The following is an 18,455-nucleotide window of genomic DNA, read 5'->3' on the forward strand; positions in this document are numbered from 1 at the left end:
AGAGGTGGCGTCGGTGAAGCTGCGTAGTCCGGCGGCGAGTACATGTACAGAGGGTACTGCACACCAGCGAACGCGGGCGAGGGCGTACGCTGGACCGGACGCCCATGGGGAAAGGTGATGTTGGGGTTGAAACCACCGTGGACGTCGCCATCGGCATAGCCCGGCGACGGCGTGCTCCATGGGTGTGGCGAGGACGAGAGCCCGGACGGAGAGCCGACGCTTTGTTGGCACTAGGACCCATGCAGGCCGTGCCCACCGAACTGATTCATCATCGTCGCGCGAGCCGCCTCGGCTTGTTCGGCCGCCGCGTGCTCCACCTGCTCCATCGCAGCCGCCGCTCTCTCCCTGGCCTTCTTGGCCCTATTGCGCCTATCGGCGGTGACGGTCTCCCAGCGCTGCACATCCGCCTTCCAGTCGGCGTTGGTCATGCCCGGAGGCTTGGACGGCGGCGCCCTCTGCTTCCTTTGCTTCGGCTGGGCGACGACGACGGCTGTGGAATCCGTCGTGACGCGGGGCATCATGTACTTTTTTGGCGGCATGGCGGGTGGCTTGGAAGGGAAGAGGCGGAGTTTGGCGGGAGGAATGAAGAATGAGAAGGAAGTCGAGGGGGGAAGCGGGAGGAAACGACGGGAAAAGGGCCTCCTCTCGCCGACAGAGCGGCCCCACGTCACTTTTCGCTTCTGCCGGCGCCACCAGACGACACCCGCGTCGTTTGGGTTCGGGGCGGGATCGCCGGGTCTGAATTTGGCCCAAACCGCCGCTAAACGAGGTCCTAAGAGCGTGACAGTCACCGACACTAAAAAATCGCCTGGAGGGCCTGTTGGGGACGCGGTTGGAGATGTTGTTAGCAGCGTGCCGCGTACGGGGGCACGGACCTGCTGCGGGAGCAGTGAACCGAATCACCTGTGACGCTGCGCTCCATCCCCATCCCTTTCTCTCTCCTGCTTTTTCTTCCCACCCATCTCTTTCCATCGATCGCTGTCACACTCTCTCTCTCTTGCACAGAGCAGAGGCAGCATGAGGAGAGAGACACGACGTGACAGGGCCAGACCTACGCACCCGCGGGGACTGCCCCTGGGCCAACGAACTGCAAGGAGCACAGGGGCAGAACCGTCCGCTCGCCCTGGGTGGGGCCGAGGACGACGACGTCCTTTGCGTGGGGACCAACCACCACTCGCCCGGCCCGTCTCGTGCCCAGCGCCGCAGTCTCTCGCGATTTATCTCGTGTGGACTGTTTCGTGTCGGCAAGGCCAGAGGGCGTGGAGACTGGGAAGCGTGTCGTGGAGAGGGAGGCGCGATATGTCGGGGAGTGAGTTGCTGCGTGGGGTGTTGCGAAAGGAGGGGTCTTTTAAAAGCCTAGAGCTGTACGCTTCTTTGCTGTCGCTGCAGGGAGAGGGAAGCTGTGGTTGAGAGAGCATGGTATGGTATCCAGCTGCTAGTATAGGTTTTTTTTTTTGAGAATTGCTGCTAGTATAGGTACATGGTGTCGAAAGTTTCTGGCCTCCGTTGGCATCATCTGGACACCTCTCCCTCTCTAGCCGTTGGAGTGGCCGGCCCAGCCCACACATCATGTTGTATACAGTTTTGTTTTCTTTTGTCGGAAGCATTTTTAGTACTAGTATAAAAGCTTTGTGTATATTTATTCCCTTTTCCAAAATAAGCTGCCTTCAATGCTTTGTTGTTCTTTAACCATATTTTACTCCTTTAGTTCAGAGTTAAAAGCATTGGGGTCCTGAATTTGTCCGAGATGTAATGATTTGGTCCTACAACTTGCAAAATGACTCTACCCAGTCCCAGAACTTGCACCCAATGTGCAACTTTGGTCCTGGACCAATCATAGAGCGACAACTGGACTCGTCGGGCCCGAGCTCGTCAGCACACACGTTTTTGCAAATACCCCCTGCCTTCTCCTTCCCCGTGCTGCACGTCTCGGCTGAAACTGAATCGGGTTCGACGGCGCCGGTTCCGGTGTCTTCTCCTACGACGCCGACGAGGGCGGCCCCGGCATGCACAACACCGGCCGCCTATTCACCCTGCCGCCCATCCCCAGGCTCGGCGCCGGCGGCGGTGGCGGTGGCTTCGCCTCCTCCACTAGCCTCTCCCTCGGCCTGGTATGCTATATTCTACACTACCACCCGACCGTTCATGCGTGTTTGCTAGCCTTAATTAATTGGCCAGTTTCTCTTCTTTGCCGTGTTTAATTGCCTTGGATTTTAATCGGTTTAATTGGCAGACGAACATGGAGGGCGGAGGTCAGCTGGGCGGCGCTTTCATGGGGAGCACGGAGAGCGGCGGCGACGGCGACTCGCTGGGCCGCGCGCGGGAGGACGAGAACGACAGCCACTCCAGCAGCGACAACCTGGACGGCGCCTCCGCCGATGAGCTCGACCCGGACAACAGCAACCCGCGCAAGAAGAAGAAGCGCTACCACCGCTAGACGCCGCAGCAAATCCAAGAGCTCAGGGCGTAAGCAATTGTTACAATTCTCTCAGGTTCTTGGTCTACTTTCTATCTAGCCCTAAATTACAGCTTGCTTGACTGATTCATTTTTGGCTGCGTGTTCAAGGAGTGCCCTCACCCCGACGAGAAACAGCGCATGGAGCTCAGCCGGCGGCTCAACCTAGAGAGCCGCCAGGTCAAGTTCTGGTTCCAGAATCGCCGCACCCAGATGAAGGTCGGACTGTCAACCAAAACAATCTTCTATCTATTTTGGTGCGACGTGTCGGTTGATGTGACAAGCTAGGCCAAGAAGAATCAATTTCCTTCTTTTTGGTAATCATGTCTGGGTGGGCTGGTTGCAGACGAAGATCAAGCGGCACGAGAACGCGCTGCTACGGCAGGAGAACGACAAGCTGCGGATGGAGAACATGACGATCCGGGAGGCGATGCGGAGACCCACTTGCGGCAATTGCGGCGGCGCAGCCGTGCTCGGGGAGGTGTCACCGGAGGAGCAGCACCTGCGCATCGAGAACTCACGCCTCAAGGACGAGCTGGACCGTGTTTGCGCGCTCGCTGGCAAGTTCCTCGGTCTCCCCATCTCCGCCATCTCCTCGCCGCTGAGCCTGCTGTCCTCCCTCTGCTCCAGCCTCGACCTCGCCATCGGCGACAACAACGGCTTCATGGGAATGGGATGCAATCTATCCCTGACCTGATGGGTGGCGGCTCGGCGGCCATGCGTCTGCCCGCTGGCATCATGGGCGGCGGCCTCGACAATGGCCTCGGCGGCGAAGGCGTCGCCATCGACCGTGGCGCGCTGCTTGAGCTCGGGCTGGCGGCCATGGAGGAGCTGGTGAAGGTGACACATGTGGACGACCCGTTGTGGCAGCCCAGCCAGGATATTGGGCTGGAGACGCTCAACTTTGATGGGTACCGGCGCGCGTACGCCCGCGTGCTTGGCCCCAGCCCCGCCGGCTACGTCTTCGAGGCTGTTGGGGAACGCCGTAATTTCAAAAAAAATCCTAAGATCACGCAAGATCTATCTAGGTGATGCATAGCAACGAGAGGGGAGAGTGTGTCCACGTACCCTCATAGACCGAAAGCGGAAGCGTTTAGTTAACGCGGTTGATGTAGTCGAACATCTTCGCGATCCAACCAATCCAAGCACCGAACGTATGGCACCTCCACGTTCAGCACATGTTCAGCTCAATGACGACACTCGTACTCTTTATCCTGTTGAGGCCGAGGGAGATCTTCGTCAGCACGACGGCGTGGCGACAGTGATGATGAAGTTACCGGCGCAGGGCTTCACCTAAGCACTACGACGATATGACCGAGCTGTGTAACTATGGAGGGGGGCACCGCACAGGGCTAAAAGATAAACTTGTGTGTCTTTGGGGTGCCCCCTGCCCCCGTATATAAAGGAGGGAGGGAGATAGGCCGGCCCCCTAGGGGAGCGCCATGTGTATGGAGTCCTACTAGGACTTGCAAGTCCTAGTAGGAATCCTTTCCCTTTTAGGAGTAGGAGAGAAGGAAGTAGAGAGGGAGTAGGAAAGGGCAAGGGGGGCGTCGCCCCCTTCCCCTAGTCCAATTCGGACCCATGGGGGGGCGCCACCTCCCTTTGGCATGCCTCCTCTATTTCTCGTATGGCCCAACAAGGCCCATTACTTCTCCCGGTGAATTCCCGTAACTCCCCAGTACTCCAAAAAATACCCGAATCACTTCGAACCTTTCTGATGTCCGAATATAGCCTTTCGATATATCAATCTTTACGTCTCGACCATTTCGAGACTCGTTGCCACGTTCGTGATCTCATCTGGGACTCCGAACAAACTTCGGTCATCAAAACACATAACTCATAATACAAATCATCATCGAACGCTAAGCGTGCGGACCCTACGGGTTCGAGAACTATCTAGACATGATCGAGACATATCTCCGATCAATAACCAATAACGGAACCTAGATGCTCATATTGGCTCCTACATATTCTACGAAGATCTTTATCGGTCAAACCGCAAAACAACATACGTTGTTCCCTCTGTCATTGGTATGTTACTTGCCCGAGATTCGCTTGTCGGTATCATCATACCTAGTTCAATCTCATTACTGGCAAGTCTCTTTACTCATTCCATAATACTTCATCCTGCAACTAACTCATTAGTCACAATGCTTGCAAGGCTTATAGTGATGTGTATTACCGAGAGGGCCCAGAGATACCTCTCTGAAACACGGAGTGACAAATTCTAATCTCGATCTATGCCAACCCAACAAACACCTTCGGAGACACCTGTAGAGCACCTTTATAATCACCCATTTACGTTGTGGCGTCTGGTAGCACACAAAGTGTTCCTCCGATATTCGGGAGTTGCATAATCTCATAGTCTAAGGAACATGTATAAGTCATGAAGAGAGCAGTAGCAATGAAACTGTAACGATCATAATGATAAGCTAATGGATGGGTCATGTCCATCACATCATTCTCGTAATGATGTGATCCCATTCATCAAATTACAACACATGTCTATGGTTAGGAAACATAATCATCTTTGATTAACGAGCTAGTCAAGTAGAGGCATACTAGGGACACTATGTTTTGTCTATGTATTTTCACATGTACTAAGTTTCTCGTTAATACAATTCTAGCATGAATAATAAACATTTATCATGAAATAAGGAAATAAATAATAACTTTATTATTGCCTCTAGGGCATATTTCCTTCAGTCTCCCACTTGCACTAGAGTCAATAATCTAGTTCACATCGCCATGTGATTTAACACCAATAGTTCACATCTGTATGTGATTAACACCCATAGTTCACATCGCCATGTGACCAACACCCAAAGGTTTTACTATAATCAATAATCTAGTTCACATCGCTTTGTGATTAACACCCAATGAGTACTAAGGTGTGATCATGTTTTGCTCCTGAGAGAAGTTTAGTCAACGGGTCTGCTAAATTCAGAGTTGTGTGTATTTTGCAAATTTTCTATGTCTACAATGATCTGCATGGAGCTACTCTAGCCAATTGCTCCCACTTTCAATATGTATCCAGACTGAGACTTTAGAGTCATCTGGATCGGTGTAAAAGCTTTGCATCGACGTAACTCTTTACAACGAACTCTTTATCACCCCCATAACTGAGAAACATTTCCTTAGTCCACTTAGACAACTAAGGATAACTTTGACTGCTATACAGTGATCCACTCCTGGATCAGTATCGTTCCCCATTGCCAAATTCATAGCAAGGCACACAAATGGTCTGGTACATAACATGGCATACTTTATAGAACCTATGACTGAGGCATAGGGAATGACTTTCATTCTCTTTCTATTTTCTGCCGTGGTCAGGCTTTGAGTCTTACTCAACTTTACACCTTGTAATACAGGCAAGAACTCCTTCTTTGACTGAACCGTTTTGAACTCTTTCAAAAACTTGTCAAGGTATATACTCATTGAAAAAACTTATCAAGTGTCTTAATCTATCTCTACAGATCTTGATGCCCAATATGTAAGCAACTTCACCGAGGTCTTTCATTGGAAAACTTTTATTCAAATATCCCTTTATGCTATCCAGAAATTCTATATCATTTCCAATCAATAATATATCATCCACATATAATATTAGAAATGCTACAGAGCTCCCACTCGCTTTCTTGTAAATACAGGCTTCTCCAAAAGTCTGTATTTGTGACGCCCTTATTCAATCGTACACTAATCATACACGTAAATGTGTACGATCAAGATCAGGGACCCACGAGAAGATATCACAACACAACTCTAGACACAAATTAAAATAATACAAGCTTTATATTAAAAAGCCAGGGGCCTCGAGGGCTCGAATACACAACAGTCAGCGGAAGCAACAATATCTGAGTACAAACATAAGTTAAATATGTTTGCCTTAAGAAGGCTAGCACAAAAGTAACAACGATCGAAAAGGCAAGGCCTCCTGCCTGGGAGCCTCCTAACTACTCCTGGTCATCGGCGTCTGTGACGTGGTAGTAGGCACCCTCGGGGTAGTAATAGTCATCGGCGGTGGCAGCGGTCTCAGGGGCTCCGTCATCTGGTTGCATCAAATGGATATGGGGGAAAAGAAAGCAAAGCAAACGTGGGTACTCATCCGAAGTACTCAGCAAGCAAGGATCTACACTACATATGCAACATTATCAAAGGAAGGCTGTATATGTGGACTAGGCTGCAGAAATGCCAGAATAGAGGGGAGAGCCTAGTCCCATCAAAGACTAGCATCTTCAGCATCTTCAGTGGTCTTGCAACCAGAAGAGTTCATAGCATAAAGTAAAGTAGTAGTAGTGTCATCAAACTCGCCCAGAGATCCTTCCTTGACTCCCTACGAGAAAGCAATCCCAGAGCCATACTATCCATTTCTCATCTCAGGTATCCAGTTCTAGTTGTATCGATCAGGATACAACTCCAAGTGTCCGTTATCGTAGGACAGGCTATCGATAGATGTTTTATTCCCTGCAGGGGTGCACCAACTTACCCACCATGCTCGATTAACTCCGGCCGTACACACTTTTCTGGGTCATGCCTGGCCTCTGCCAAATGATACGCCGCAACCCGACCTAGGACTAATAAAGAGGAAAGCACGCCAGACTAAACCTATGCCCCAGGGGTCTTGGGCCATTGCCCCGGGAACTCCTGCACGTTGTGTGGGCGGCCGGTGAGCAGACCTAGCCCCCCTTATACAAGGCGAGGTGTTCTAGTCCAACCCGGCGTGTGCCACTCAGTCGCTGACGTCTATTAAGCTTCGGCTGGTGCATACGACGCAGAATGCCAATACTATGCCCACGTGATGGTTAGTGCTATCAGGCCAGAGGCCCCTTGGATCAAATATCCAGATCATAGTGGATTAGGAGCGCGCGATAACGAGCAGAGACTCACGATCGATGTGACCCCATCGCTCCATCTCGAGAACTTGCGGCAAGGGCTAAGAATGCCCGGCCACGCCACGTAGTTATCATGCGGGCACCTTCCAGGTCAACCCGACTCCACATCACTCGCAATTAAGCTCGCGCGGGTAGCCCTTAGGGCCGACCCATCTTTAGTATCATGGTTCAATGTAAAATCATAGTAAACATAGTAACCGTGTGTCTAACACCAAGGGGAACCCTGACGAATCACCCCCGATGGAAATCCACCTGATGTTATCATCAAGGTTAACGAAGGAGGAATCACCCTCGAGGTCCACTGTTGTGGAGTTGCACGACAGTGTCGTTATCGGGAGTGAAGAAGGAGGAATCACCCTCGATGACCATAACCGATGAACTAACCTACAAGGTTAACATCAGAAGTGCTGATGAGGTATCACCCTCGGCACTCGATAGTAACCCAGTAGTGTCGAGTAACTAAGGGGAAAGTGATGTGCGGTGTGGGGGCCTGGTCTTCAATCCCGTTGATCGTGTCTTCTGATAATCCAGCGGGGCAGTCGGGATAAAGTGGGGTCTCTGATGGGTCTCTACCCAGCCTATACTAAGCAGTTTAGGATAAACAGGTAGGTAACAATAGCAGATTACAAGATCAGGCTATGCATCAGAATAGGTAAAGCAGTAGCAGCAGCAATTTCTAATGCAACCATAAGAGAGAAGAGAATAGGCAATATCGGAATGTTCAAAGGGGGTGCTTGCCTGGAAGCTCTGCGGCAAGGGTCTGGTCGTCAGGGACGTAGTCGATCACAGGGGCATCATCGGTCTCGGGGTCTACCAGAAAGAAGTAACGAAGGGGAACATAATAAATAACAGAGCAAATAGATGTATCACTAAGCATGACATGACGATATGTAGAACCGGGGTCGACCTAACGTAGTACTACACGTTGCAGATGGAGGGGAAAAAACATCTGAGGATGAATTCCTGGCGTTAGGTGGATTCCGTACAGGTGAAAGAGAGGGGACGGTTCCATGTTCAGCATGCTAGGGGCATGTGACAGGTAAACGGATGGCGTTTTCGGATTCATTGGATTCGTCTGAGCAACTTTCATGTACAAAGTTTTTCAATCCGAGCTACGATTTAAATTCTATGAATTTTCAAAGATTATAGCAATATTCTGAAATTATTTAAATTAACAAAAAAGGAATTGTGACGTCAGCTTGATGTAAGCATGACGTCAGCAAGTCAACAGACACGCTGATTAGTCAATGTCGACCAGTGGGTCTAGTGGGTCCCATTGGTCAGTGACTGGACTAGTTAGCAGTGGTTAATTGAACTAAACTAAGTTAATTAGCTAGTAGGCCCCACATGTCACCGATTAGTTAGATTAAATTAATTGTATTAACTAATTTATTAGAATTAGAGGCGAGGCCCACAAGTTGGTGACTAGGGGCTACCCAGTCAGAGTTGACCTTGGTCAACTGGTCAAAGGGCAACCGGGGGCCACCCGTATGCGACCCATGGGGGGCCAGGCTGGCCATGTTGATGTGGCACTGGAGAGAGGTCCGGCGAGCCTCCCCCACAGCGGATCTACGCTAGCGGGATTCGCCCCCCGGCGTCCATCTGACGCGCGGGAGGGCGCGTTCAACTGGGGGCGACGAGCCGCACCTAGGGGTGGCCGCGGCAGCAGCTGAGGCGGCGCTGGCGTCGAGCAGAGGAAGCGGCGGATGTGGTGAGGGAGCACAGGGCAGGCGAGTACGTGCATGAGGGAGGCTGGTGCACTGGCCGCGGCCTGGAGCGGTGGGCGCGTGCGAGCCGCCGACAGGAGCAGCGGCAGAAGCAGCGGGAGGCACCGGGCGGCCAGAGCGACGCGCGGGCGGCGCGCTGCACCAGTACGGCCGGCGCGCGGGCACGGGGCGGAGGCACCAGTGAGCGGGGGCGCGGTTGAGGAGAGCAAAGCACGTGCGGGTGTGTTCGGGTCGCGGACAGGGCGCGATAATTAGGACGACAGGGAGCACCGCGGTCACGGTCGGAGACGACCGCGGACAAGCGCGGGCGGGTGCGATGGTGGTGGCTGCTATGGGATGGAAAAAAGGGGGCTCGGGAGCGACTCGAGGAGGCCGCAAAGTAGAGGAGCGCGGGCGTGGAAGGACAACGATGCCGACGAGCTGCGGAGCGGTCTGACTCATCCTGGTACTCGAGAAGGATGAGGACGAGGGCGCCGGTCCTCCTGGACGCCTTGGCACAGCTCGGGGAGGAGGGTGGCCATGGCGATTCCAGAGCCATGGCGATCGCGGTGCTCGGCTCCGATCCAAAACGAGAGAGAGGCGAGCGAGGGAGAAAAGGGGAGGGAAAGTTGGTGGAGGTAGGTGGGGAAGAATTCGAGGAGCCGGAGGGCCGCTCTTATTCTCTCGGCGGTGGCTGTAGCATCGCGGTGTCGCGCTGTGACCAGCGGAGGCGCGGTCGTCAACAGGGACGATGACACGGAGGGAAAAGTAGGTGGAGAAGGCCTACTGGGCTACCTGGGCCGGCTTGGGCCTGCAACAGGTAAGTGGCCTCTGGCCTTTTCCCTTATTAAGTTTTTCTGTTTCTTTTATTTATAAACAGAGATAGAAAAGGATTTTTGTGGGCCACCAGACATTTTAGAAAAATATGGAACTAAGCCACAAAAGTCTCTAGCAATATTTGGCACTGCCACAATTAATTTGTAGGCAAAGTGAAATCAGATGGATTTTTCATAAATGGGATAGCATTTAAAAAGGCTGAATTGGTACTCATTTAATTGATACAGATCATCTTTACATAAGGGTGATGTTGTTTTCCTTAACATCCATTTATTTTGGAATTTATTCTAAATGGTGAACATTTTAGTTCTCATGTTTGAGAAAAGTTGAATTTCATCACAATTTGAAATTGAATTCAACTGGAATTTGAAAGAGGTATTAGACGATGATGATCAAACACTTGTTTAGCAAAAAGATTAACTTAACCCCAAGGGTTACTGTAGCATCATTATTCAGGGGTGTTACAACTCTCCTCCTCTTAAAGAAATTATCGTCCCGAGAATTAAGAGGTAGAAGGGAAAAGATCGGGGTATTCAGCACGGAGGTTATGCTCACGTTCCCAAGTGGGTTCATCTTTAGTATGATTCTACCATTGCACTTTGAGGAATTTGGTAACCTTCTGGCGGGTTCGGTGTTCAGCTTCTTCAAGAATGCGGATCGGATGCTCTTTGTAAGTGAGATCATCTTGCACTTCAATAAATTCTGGATCCACTTCACGTTCCGAATCCTTGAAGCATCGACAAAGTTGTGACACGTGGAAGACGTCATGGACGTGAGAGAACTGAGGTGGCAACTCCAGTTGATAAGCCACCAGTCCACGATGGGCGAGAATGTGGAAGGGACCAATGTAGCATGGAGCTAGCTTGCCCTTGACTCCGAACCGATGAGTACCTCTCAAAGGAGTGACACGCAGATAAGCTTGATCACCAGGTTGATAAGTTGAACCCCAGTGTTTCCGGTCATAGTTGCTCTTCTGGCGGGACTGGGCCGCCTTGAGATTATCCCGGACAATGCGAACCTGCTCTTCATCTTGTTGAATAATGTCCGGACCAATGAGTGTCCGTTCCCCAGTTTATGACCAATTCAGAGGGGTTAGTCACTTATGTCCATAAAGCACTTCGAAGGGTGCCATTTTCAAGCTGGCTTGATAGTTATTGTTATAAGAGAACTCCGCATAAGGGAGAGATTCTTCCCACTTATTGCCAAAAGAAATAACACAAGCCCGAAGCATGTCTTCAAGAATTTGATTGACTCGCTCGACTTGGCCTTGGGATTGGGGATGATAAGCAGTGCTCCAGGTAATATGACTTCCCATTGCCTCTTGGAAACTATCCCAGAACTTTGAAGTGAATATACTGCCACGGTCTGAACTGATCTCCTTCGAAATGCCATGGAGTGACACAATTAGATATACAAGTGTGCTAATTGACTAGCAGTGATTGTCTCCTTGACTGGCAGAAAGTGGGAAACTTTCAAGAATTGGTATGACGACAAAGATAGCATCATTACCTTTCTCAGACTTGGGAAGGCCAGTGACGAAGTCCATTTGAATCTTATCCCACTTCCATTCAGGAATCGGAAGCGGTTGTAGAAGTCCATCCGGTTTCTGATGTTCTGCTTTGATGCGACGACAAATGTCACATTCTTTGATATATCGAGCAATGTCTTGCTTCATTTTAGACCACCAGTACTTCTGACGGATGTCTAGATACATCTTGGTACTTCCGGATGAATAGACAGAGGGGTGTCATGCGCTTCTTTCATCACCTTCTCTGTCATAAGATCGAACCGGGGACTACAATATGATCTCTGAAGCATAAGGTCCCATCTTCAGCAAGCGAGAAATCTCTGGATTCCTCTAAGTCAAGATTCTTTTTCATCAGATCAAAATGAGCATCTTTGGCTTGAGCCGACTTATTGCTTTCAGAAGAGTTGGTTCCAAGACAAGGTTATTCAGAGAACCTTGTGGAACTAGTTGAAGGTTTAGCTTGCAAAGTTCTTCATAAAGGCGGGGTTGAGCTCTATGAACCATGTGATTATTGTAATAAGACTTGCGGCTCAAGGCATCGGCCATTACATTAGCCTTGCCAGGTGTATAAGATATACCATAGTTGTAGTCAGCAATAGCTTCCATCCATCGCTATTGACGGAGGTTCAGATTTGGCTGAGTAAACAAATACTTCAGACTTTGATGATCTGTGAAGATCTTGCAAGGATTATCGAGAAGGTACTGTCTCCATAACTTCAATGCATAGATAACCGCAACAAGCTCAAGGTCATGAACTTGGTAGTTCTCTTCATGAGGACGCACTTGATGGGAGGCATAAGCAATCACTCTATGCTCTTGCATTAGGACACAGCCTAATCCTTGTCGTGAAGCATCGCAATAGATGACAAAGTCCTTGCGAGAATCAGGGGGAGCAAGCACTGAGGCAAAAGTCAGCTTGTCCTTGAGTGCCTGGAAACTTTCCTGACATTTGTCTGTCCAATCGAACTTAACGCCCTTGTGAAGCAGATTAGTCAGAGGCTTGGCGATCTTGGAGAAGTTCTCGACGAAATGGCCGCAATAGCTGGCAAGTCCAAGAAAGCTTCTGACTTGCTTGATAGTCTTCGGAGGGGTCCAGTCAAGAATAGCCTGAACTCGCTCTGGGTTGACGGCAATACCATCCTTGGAGATTACATGTCCAAGGTAGGTGACTTCGGGTAGCCAGAATTCACACTTGGAATACTTGGCATAAAGCTGATGCTCTCGAAGCTTGTCTAGAACAAGACGAAGATGTTCAACATGTTCTTCTTTGTTCTTGCAATAAACAAGGATATCATCCGGATAAACCACGATGAACTTGTCAAGGTATTCCATGAATATATAGTTCACCAGACGAGAGAATGTAGCTGGAGCATTGGTCAAGCCGAAAGACATAACGGTGTACTCGTAAGAACTATATCGAGTGACGAATGCGGTCTTGGGAATATCCTCTTCACGAACACGGATCTGGTGGTAACCCAACCTCAAGTCGAGTTTAGAGAATACCAAGGAACCAGCCAGTTGATCATACAGATCATTGATCCGAGGGAGGGGATACTTGTTCTGAATAGTTGCTTGGTTGATAGGACGATAGTCTTGGACCAAACGGTTTGTTCCGTCCTTCTTCTTCACAAAGAGAGAAGGTGCTCCCCAAGCAGAGGAACTTGGACGAATGAAACCACTGCGAAGAGATTTGTCGATTTCCTCCTTAAGGTCAAGGAGTTCATGAGGTGGCATCTTGAAGGGTCATTTGGTGATAGGAACAATGCCTGGTTTCAAATCGATGACAAACTCGACAGCCCGAGCAGGGGGTATTCCTGGAAGTTCTTCTGGAAAAATGTCTTGGAAGTCACGAATGACTGGAATCTTTTCAATTCCCTCAAGAGGTGCTGCGTTCAACGCATTCAAGGCATAAAGTCCTGCTTCAGCATTTTGAACAATCTGAGCATGGTAGCTTACTATCTCATTGGAAGGATGTAGGAGATGAACGACTTTGGTGGCGCAAACAATAGAGGTAGTATGTGCTTTCAACCATTCCATTCCCAGAATGAGGTCAATATTGGAAGACTCTAGAATAATGGGAGAAACATGGTGAGGAAGTCCCGGACTAGGGGGTGTCCGGATAGCCGAACTATCATCTTCGGCCGGACTCCTAGACTATGAAGATACAAGATTGAAGACTCCGTCCCGTGTCCGGATGGGACTTTCCTTGGCGTGGAAGGCAAGCTTGGCGATACGGATATGTAGATCTCCTACCATTGTAACCGACTCTGTGTAACCCTAACCCTCTTTGGTGCCTATATAAACCGGAGGGTTTTAGTCCGTAGGACGAACAACAATCATGCTATAGGCTAGCTTCTAGGGTTTAGCCTCTCTGATCTCGTGGTAGATCTACTCTTGTACTACCCATATCATCAATATCAATCAAGCAGGAGTAGGGTTTTACCTCCATCGAGAGGGCCCGAACCTGGGTAAAAACATCGTGTCCCTTGTCTCTTGTTACCATCCGCCTATACGCACAGCTCGGTACCCCCTACCCGAGATCCACCGGTTTTGACACCGACATTGGTGCTTTCATTGAGAGTTCCTCTGTGTCGTCATCTTTAGGCCCGATGGCTCCCCCGATCATCAACAACGATGCGGTCCAGGGTGAGACCTTTCTCCCCGGACAGATCTTCGTATTCGGCGGCTTTGCACTGCGGGCCAATTCGCTTGACCATCTGGAGCAGATTGAAAGCTGCGCCCCTGGCCATCAGGTCAGATTTGGAAGTTTAAACTACACGGCTAACGCCCGCGGAGATTTGATCTTCAACGGGTTCGAGCCACAGCCAAGCGCGCCGCACTGTCACGATGGGCATGATCTAGATCTGCCACCGAACAGTGCCCTGGAGGCCGCACCAGAGTCCGCTCCGACCTTTAGCTGGGAGCTGACTGCGCCGACCGAGGACGGGTGGCTGGACACCACCTCGGGGGCTGCAATCTCTGCGGCGATTGAGCTGAACACTAACCCTGTCCTTTGCAAAGCCTGTGACTCTAAGGTGCTGGACTCCTCTCCGGAGTCCGAACCTGCCGCGCCCCCGCCAATCAAATCCGATTGGGCGCCGATCATGGAGTTCACTGCTGCGGACATCTTTCAGCACTCGCCCTTTGGCTTCATCCTAAATTCACTAAAGTCTCTCTCTCTATCAGGAGAGTCCTGGCCGGACTATGGTCGGGAAGGTTGGGATGCGGACGACGAAGAAATTCGACGCCCACCCACCACCCACTTCGTAGCCACTGTCGAAAGTTTAAACGACGTGCTCGACTTCGATTCCAAAGACATCGACGGTATGGACGATGATGTAGAAGACAAACATGAACCATCACCTATAAGGCACTGGACAGCCACCTCATCTCACGATGTATACATGATGGACACACCTAAAGGAAGCGACGACAAGGAACAATGGGACGTCACGAGGGATCATTCCCTCGAAAGGCAGTCAAAACAGCGACGTAAGCGCCGCTCAAAGTCCCGCCTCGACAAAGACAACAGCCATACAGACCCAGCCATAGAGCAGGGCGAACCGGTGGACGATGAACATGCTATCGAGCAACTGTCCGAACAGGACAATATGGATAAACAATCTGTCCCTGGTGAAGATAACAGTCCAGGCGATCTAATGCCGGACAAGTTGCCGGAGCAGAAGAACCTCCACAAAAGGCTCGTCGCCACTGCACATAGCCTGAAAAAGCAGAAGCGGAAGCTCAGAATAGTGGAAGATGCGCTCAGAATCAGATGGAGCAAAGTACTCAACACCGCAGACAAATACAGCGACAGTCGCCGAACAAAGAGCTACCCAAAGCGAAAACTACTGCCAGAATTTGATGAGGAGGCCGTAGAGCCACCGCAATCAAAGAACAAGGAGATCACCCGGTCGGATAGACGACCCCATGGCAAACATAGAGCGGCAAACGGCGCCGCACATAAGCCGGCACACGATCCGCACACAGATTCACATCAAAAAGATGGCCCAATTAGATCTATCTACGGGCCAAGAAAGCAAGCTCTAGTAAGCAATGCAACACGTCAAGTATCTGAATATTATGGTACACCTAAATATAGGGGTGCCGCACATCCCCTATGTTTCACCGATGAGGTTCTAGATTATGAATTTCCAGCGGGATTCAAGCCCGTAAACATAGAGGCATACGACGGAACAACAGACCCTGGAGTCTGGATTGAGGATTACATCCTCCACATACACATGGCTAGAGGAGATGACCTCCACGCCATAAAATACTTACCCCTCAAGCTCAAAGGGCCAGCCCGGCATTGGCTCAAAAGCCTCCCCGAAAACACCATTGGAAGTTGGGAAGAGCTTGAGGATGCCTTTCGGGCAAATTTTCAAGGGACCTATGTCCGACCTCCGGATGCAGACGATTTAAGTCACATAACTCAACAACCCGGAGAGTCAGCCCGAAAATTTTGGAATAGATTCCTCACTAAAAAGAACCAAATAGTCGACTGTCCGGACACCGAAGCCTTAGCAGCTTTCAAACACAACGTCCGAGACAAATGGCTCGCCAGACACTGCGGCCAAGAAAAGCTAAGGACAATGGCCGCATTAACAAGCCTCATGACCCGCTTTTGCACAGGAGAGGACAGCTGGCTGGCAAGATGCAGTACCAGCGACCCAAGTACATCCGAAGTCAGGGATGGAAACGGGAAACCGCGACGCAGCAAAGAACAGCGCCGGACCAAGGGCAACATCCCGAAGAGCACGGCAGTCAATGCCGGATTCAAAAGCTCACAGCAGAATCATAAAAAACTGCCCCCTAAGGATAACAGGGATGAGCTATCTAACTTAAAAAAAATCTTGGACAAGGTATGCCAAATCCACAGTACCCCCGGGAAGCCTGCAAATCATACCTACAGTGATTGTTGGGTCTTCAAGCAGTCCGGCAAACTCAATGCCGAACACAAGGGGCTCGACACACAAAGCGAAGACGATGACGTACCCCACAAGCAGAGCACCGGAAAACAAAAGAATTTCCCACAAGAAGTCAAAACAGTAAACTCACTTTACGTGACAAAAGGGAAAAACAGGACGGCGCCCATAGAGATACGCGCCATACGGCCTATCCCAGAGGAGTCCCGCCACTGGTTGTCAAAACCAATCTCCTTCGACCATCAGGATTACTCTAGAAGTATCCGGAATGCAGGATGGACTACCTTGATATTAGATCCGATAATCGACGGACTCCAATTTTCACAAGTCCTAATGGACGGCGGCAGTGATCTAAACCTTCTATATCAGGACACAATCCGCAAAATGGGGATAGACCCAACCAAAATTCGCCATAGCAACACTTCCTTTCAAGGGTAATGCCAGGCCGATATGCCCATTGTACGGGCTCTCTATTGCTAGAAGTTGTGTTCGGCTCACCCGACAACTTCCGCCGCGAAAAGTTAACCTTCCACCTCGCCCCATTTACAAGTAGCTATCAAGCACTACTAGGGCGCGAAGCTTTCGCCCGCTTTAACGCAATATCGCATTATGCACCCCTCACACTTAAAATGCCCGGTCCGCGAGGCATCATCTCCTTAAAGGGAAATATCGAGTGTTCCTCGAGTGCGGAAGATTGTGTGACTGCCTCAACAGCCACACACTAAACCGGCTTCACTAAATCCAAGCACCTAAACAGGTCGTTCAGACCCCGGACACGGTTAGACGAGTCCGGCGTAAACATACAGGGGCTCACCAGTCGCACACCCCCGCACAAGGGGCTCCGCGCATATACAACAAGAGACAATAAAGCTCAATTTTATTCATTTTTTGAAATGTACTTTGTTTATTTAATATAACGTACATTTTCGCATGATCTTTTTCAACTAAGTTCCTCTCTTTTATAGATGAACACCGTGCGACACCCGTCCAGGATACGGCACAACGGAGACACAGGCGCAGACATGCAGCAGGGACTTGTTGCAAGGATTCTTTTCAGATTAAGACCCTGCGTAAACCTTTTTTATTGTCTCTTGTTGATTCACATCCCCTAGTTTCTTACTATAACCGAGGAGGAGGCTGGCGTTTTGGCATAGGCCACATCAGAATTTTGCACGTACCTGGACACCAGGGGCTTATTACCAAGGGCGTTGTTCGGCCCGTTTTCATAAAGACCGAATACCTTAGGGAGTGTTCGGCGTCTCGAGTTAGGCCTTATATGCATCAGCTCCGAATCATGTCTTTGGTAAAATGTTGGGTTTGCCCGGCTCCTGTGTTTTGCTGCCTTATGTTCCGCTCTATCGGCTAACGCGGCACCAGGAGAACTACTGCGATTGTGCCCCGGTTCGTCCAGGCGAGCACCTCAGTGGAGAAAGCCAAAAACTGACTGTCATGATATAGCGTGGGACTGGTCAACCACTCGATGACCCGCCAGAATCTATAGGATTCCTCCGCATTGACGAAGGGTCGTTTCTCGGTGAGGCACATACGCGCCCCGAATTCGGGTGAGCGCGGTGCCCCTAGGGGCTATATAGTAGCCCCACTGTCAAACTCCTATGGCTAAGTGAAAGTGATAAAGCATTATAGTCCGGTTGCCTAGTTTGCTACGCTACCACCTCCTTTATAGGACCAAGACGTTGGATCAAGTGTGAAAATGCGCCTTTTGCAAACACCCCCGCATTATATGCGTGGGGGCTGAAGCCGAAGACTGCCATCTTTCAGGTTATATACACATATACATTAACGGCCGCACAAGAGGTATTTTAATTCTTGAAGGCACAAGTATAAACTGTTAGAAATATGCCCTAGAGGCAATAATAAATTAGTTATTATTACTATATTTCCTTGTTCATGATAATCGTTTATTATCCATGCTATAATTGTATTGATAGGAAACTCAGATACATGTGTTGGTACATAGACAAACACCATGTCCCTAGTAAGCCTCTAGTTGACTAGGTCGTTGATCAACAGATGGTTACTGTTTCCTGACCATGGACATTGGATGTCGTTAATAACGGGATCACATCATTAGAAGAATGATGTGATGGA

General features: G+C 50.0%; 1 pseudogene; it reads left to right on the plus strand.

The window, feature by feature from the left end:
- The first annotated feature begins 1,943 nt into the window (after window positions 1–1,943).
- Window positions 1,944–18,455, plus strand: part of LOC123157949 (homeobox-leucine zipper protein ROC6-like) — a 57,382-nt pseudogene continuing 40,870 nt past the window's right edge.

Source organism: Triticum aestivum, chromosome 7B (assembly GCF_018294505.1).
Source record: "Triticum aestivum cultivar Chinese Spring chromosome 7B, IWGSC CS RefSeq v2.1, whole genome shotgun sequence".
Taxonomy (NCBI): Eukaryota; Viridiplantae; Streptophyta; class Magnoliopsida; order Poales; family Poaceae; genus Triticum; species Triticum aestivum.